We start from the raw sequence: 5,720 nt of genomic DNA, 5'->3' as shown, positions 1-5,720 counted from the left end.
AGTATTGACTGGGGAGCCAAGCAAACTAAAGCTCTTAACAATTTCAATCTCTTCACCATCTATCACAATGCTGCCAATCAGTCCAGTGGTGAGAACCTTTGTTCTCTTGATGTTGAGCTTCAATCCATATTGAAGGATGCAGTCCTTGATCTTCTGCAGCAAGTGCTTCAGGTCCTCCTCAGTTTCAGCAAACAGGGTTGTGTCATCTGCATAGCGCAGGTTGTTGATGAATCTTCCACCAATCGCGATACCGCATTTCTCTTCATACAGCCCAGCCTCCTGGATGATCTGTTCTGCATATAGATTGGAAAAAGTATGGATTTAGAATACTTCCCTGTATTAGAATAAGGGAATATATAATTTAAAATTGTCTGTACTCATGTTATGGACTGTTTGGTTGGGTTTTTTTAAAAAAAAAACCAACAAAAAAACAACAACACAAAAAAATAAAACAACACTAAGTCTCCAGTTTGGAGACTCATGTATCAAATAGTTGGATCTGGAAGGTAGATACTCTTGTTTTGGGTGAGGGCTGAATGTGGACTGTATGGGTTTTTTCTGTGTTTTGTTCACAAACATGTGTCAGCTGATTTGATTTGCTGGATTTAGCTAACAATGACCTGTGGGCTGGAAGCCTTTTGTGTAGAGTCAATCAGGACATGGTGTACAGGCCTTTGTATTTAAAAGTCAGCACGGCTCTTGTCCCTGGTGTTAATTGTGTTTGAGAGGAACATTCTTCTAAGTGGTACAGCACTGGTTGGTCAACTTGCTGTACTGATGTAACTGGGGGTTGCTGTTATGCTGAAAGTTGTGCCACTGGAGGATCAAATGTCATAATGTTTAGCCATGGTGGACAGTGTGTGGTGGAGCTCCCAGCTTATGACAGACAGGCTTAGAAGCAGGAGGGACATACACTTACTAAACAACATACCTCTGGAAACTCTATGAACTTAGAGAAATGACAATAATTATAGAAGTGGGTGAAGGTCTCTTGTTCATGGAGTCACTATGAGACATGCTTGACTCATGGCACTTAACAACAACAGTAACTACTAGATGGTCTATAGGAGAAGGATGAGCAGTTTCCTCTTCTGCTATTGACAGCCTCTAAACATCCACTGAATGGTCAGTTATGGGTTAGTACCCACTTGATGGCAAGCAATAACAACATAACTTGTATTCTACTCCTCCCAGTCATGTTCCTGCCTGAAAATCTATCAATATCCTGAATCCTTCTCAGGTGGCTACCACTGTGGAAATTGTCTTTACTTGCATTATGATGAATAACTATACTGCATTCTGCCATATAATTAAGGCATAAGTGGATTAAAGATGCATTGTGGACATGCTCCACCCCTGTGCTGCATCATGCTGCCAATTCCACAGTTCAAACATATTCATTCTTCTTTGGTTTCCAGTACTCATTATCCAACTTTCTTATGCCTGTGAGATAATTTAAATGTCATGGCTAAGGTGAGGTCCACTTTAAACCTCAAAGTAACATCTTTGCTCTCCTGCTACTTTAAAAGGTACTTTACAGCAGATCTGCTCATTGTAGTACATCCTCTGAGTTCTTCACTATTGCTGCCATGGGTACTAATTGTGGGTGCAAAAATGAAATCTTGGACAATTTTAATCTTTCCCCCCCATGTTGTTTATTGACTCAACTGTAAAGGTTTTTATTTTCTAGATACTGAGGTATAATCCATCCTGAAGGATAAGCTTCATTAGTAAATCCTTTTAGGTTACAAGCAATGCTGTTGCTTGTACATATTGTTGTTCATTGCCTTTGAGTCAAACACGATTCATAGCGATCCTGTGAACAAAAGGCCTAAAGCCTTTCTGTAACTATTAACATTGATCAAAGTTCATAGAGTTTCCAGAGGCAAGTTGTTTAGGAATTGGATGTCACTCCTGCTTCCAAGAGTGTGTCTACATATTACAAGTTGTTAATAAGTCTTTCTCTAATCCTTATGCCACATGCTTCCTCACATAATCTGGCTTTTCAAATTATTTGCTTCGTATACAGATCAAATGGGCATGGCAAAAGAATATAACCCTGACACATACCATTTCTGATATTAAATTATGTAATATTCCCCTTGCCTACCTCCAAACCTGATGCCACATTTCTCCTCATTGAGCCCATCTTCCTGGATAATCTGTTCCATGTATAGATTGAAAAGATATGGAATTAGGAAACATCCTGGGTGTACGCCGTTCCCAATTTTTAACTATGCAGTGTTTCCTTTCTCTGTTCTGACAACTGCCTCCTTGTCCAAGTATAGATTTCACATGAACACAATCAAGTGTTCTGGGATTCCCATTCTTCTCAGAGTCAGCCACAGTTTGTTGTTATCCACACAGTCAAATGCCTTTGCATAATCAATGAAACATAGATAGATCTTCCTCTGGTACTCTCTGCTTTTAGCCAAGATCCATCTGATATTAGCTATAATATCTCTAGTACCACAGCCTCTTCTAAACCCAGTCTGCACTTCAGGCAGTTCTCTGTTGATGTGCTGTTCCAGTCGTTTTTGGATAATCTTTAGCAGAATCTTGCTTGCATGTGATATTAATGTTATTGTTCGATAACCTTCTGTCTGGTCACCTTTCTTTGGAATGGGAACAAATATAGATCTCTTCCAGTCAGTAAGCCAGGTCGTTGTCCTCCAGATTTCTTGGCACAATTTGATGAGCACCTCCAGGAATTGGGGGTACACTCATCAACAATCTGTGTTATGCAGATGACACAACCCTGCTTGCTGAAGTGCTTGCTGCAGCCTTCAGTGTGGATTGAAGCTCAACATCAAGAAAACAAAGATTCTCACCACTGGACCAATTGGCAGCATCATGAGAGATGGTGAAGAGATTGAGATTGTTAACAGCTTCAGTTTACTTGGTTCCATAATCAACACTCTTCATACCAAGCTAGGAAATTAAAAGACGGATTGCATTAGGAGTGTCTGCTGTCAGAGACCTCTCCAAAGTTCCGAAGAGTAAGAATATCAGTCTGGAGACTAAAGTGCTCCTGATGCAGACCATGCATGATCTTTGCAGTTACTTCCTTTGCACCAGAAAGCTGGACAATAACTAGGAATAGAAGGAGAATTGATGCCTGGTAAGAATTGGTGCTGGAGAAGAGTATTGAATATACGTGGACTAAGAGAACAAACAAGTTCGTCCTGGAGAGAATGAACCCAGGCTGCTCCTTGGAGACAAGGATTCTGAAGCTTCATCTGACATATTTTGGAAATGTTACAAAATGGTATTAGTCCTTGGAGAAGGACTTCATGCTTGGGAGGATGGAGGGACAGTGCAAGAGAGGGAAACCCTGCATAAGATGAATTGGTTCATACTCCATAAGATGGAGTAATGGGGGTAGGTGTATCAGAGACAGCAAGATTGGGACAGGATAGAGCAGGGTTTAGGTCTGTTGTACATAGGATCGCTATGAGTCACAGGTGACTTGATGGCACATAACAACAACAACATCCCCTTGTTCTGTCTGAATAACTGCTTTGTGGTCAGTGTTCAGATTCCACCTGAGAACAATTAAGTGATTTGAAATTCCTGTGCTTTTAAATGTTACCCATAAATTATAATGATCCACATCATCAAATACATGTGCATAGTCAAGAAAATGAAAGTAAACATCTTTCTGGTATTCTCAACTTTCTGCCAAGATTCATCTAATATCAGTAATGTTGTTCTTCATTCTACGTCCTCCTTTGAATTCCACTTGAATTTCTAGAAATTCTTTGTTTTGTTTAAATTCTTTTCAGCAAAGTTTTCCCTTTCAATCCCTATAGCCTTAATTTTATCTGGTGTTTTCTACACAGCTTGGACTTCTTTCTTCAGCACTTTTTGGATCTTTATTATCTGTTTTCCCCTGAAATGGTTGAGCAATTCTTTTTTAGCACAGTACCCTGTATATTCCTGTCAGTAACTTTTAATGTGTCTTGAGTCATTCATTATTTTGCCCATACAATCCTCCACCGCTGCAACTTCAGGTTTGAATCATTCCTTCAATTCTTTCAGTTTGAGAAATGCTGAACATATTCTTCACTTTTTATTTTTCAAATTCCAGATATTTGCATTCTTTATTATAATATTTACTTTGTTTTCTCCAGCAGAACTTTCAAATCTCCTGTTCAACAATCTCCTGTCATTATTTGTGCTTTTTGCTTTAGCTTCTCTACATGTTAAAGCATATTTCAAAACCTCTTCTAACATCCATTTTAGTAATTCTCTTTCCTATAATGGCTATTACCATATTTTTGTCATTATACTTTGTAATAAATATGACATTAGAAGAACTAATGTCATGTTTTTGCCTTTATACTGAGATCTCATGGTATTTTTCAAGGTAGAAACTGAATAAGGAATATTTATTTAATGAGTGAACTTATGAATTAATTAATATATTAACAAATGAGATAGCATCACTTAATACAGTAGATGCAATTTTTCAGAATAATAAGGAAAAAATTATGAACGGTTCACATGTCTAGATAATACAAAATTCTAATACTGAAAGATTAAGTTGACATGTCATATATAAGCATTAATCATTTTCCCTGGTACATATGCGCTGTTGATGTTAGTAAAGTATAATTCTTTAAAGCACCCCTGGATTTCCGAAAGCTAGAAAAATACATATAATAGACATTATAAAATATTACATACAAAATTATGGTTTCCCTTCTGGTCCACTTCCCATCTTTACTTCTTTGTTTGGTGTCCTGGAAGCTTCAGAAAGGGTGTGATTAATATTTCAGAATATAGAAAAAGATTAAATTCTGCAGACCTCATTTGATGAAACAGAAGCACAATTTTGACATTAAGCTGAGTAAATACAAGAAAATCATAGACCAACATCCTTTATGAACAAAGATGTAAAACTTATCAATAAAATTTTAGCCAAGAGAATCTAGCATCATATAAAAAACTAATTGTGAAAAACAATGTATTCAGACTTTGTAAATATATCAGAATAAAAGAAAAAATCATTCATTATGAGCAAGTGATATTCATACCAGATACGCAAATGTAGTTCAATATAAGAAAAAGTGTAATCTACTACATAAACAAAACAAAGTGATTGTCTCAATCAGAATATAAAAAAAATTTGACAAAATTGAACATCTTTTTTTTTTAATGGAAACACTCAACAAAATAGGAATAGAAGGGATATTCCTAAACATAATCCAAAGACCATGGCCTGGATCAGGCACACCTTCATCTCTAGACTGACATTATTACTTCTTAGTACTCAGGAGAGGTTGCTGACAGCAGACTTTTCTAGCGCAATTAGTCTTTTGATTTCAGACTGCTTGTGCAAGAGTGTTCATTATCTAGCCAAACAAGCTGTAACTGTTAACAATCTCAGTCTCTTCTACATCTATCATGGCGCTGCTAATTAGTTCATTGATGAGACTCTTTGTCTTCTTGATGTCCATATTGAAGACTACAATTCTTGGCCTTCTGCAGCAAGTGCTTCAGGTCCTCCTCAGTTTCAGCAAGCAAGGATTTGTCATCTGCATAAAGTAGATGGTTGATTAGTAAAATCTTGGATTTATATAAAGAGGACATATTCTAATTAGACAAATAAAAGATAGTTATAGAGCTTTAATCAATCAGTCACTGATAAATCTTGAAAGCTACTCTGAAAAGATTTTTCAAAACCTGTTGACTAATTAAAGTATGTAAATTTATCT

The sequence above is a fragment of the Elephantulus edwardii genome, unplaced genomic scaffold (genome assembly GCF_000299155.1).
Source record: "Elephantulus edwardii isolate Elephantulus edwardi_28Jun2011 unplaced genomic scaffold, EleEdw1.0 scaffold00097, whole genome shotgun sequence".
Classification (NCBI taxonomy): Eukaryota; Metazoa; Chordata; class Mammalia; order Macroscelidea; family Macroscelididae; genus Elephantulus; species Elephantulus edwardii.
This window is presented reverse-complemented; position numbering follows the sequence as displayed.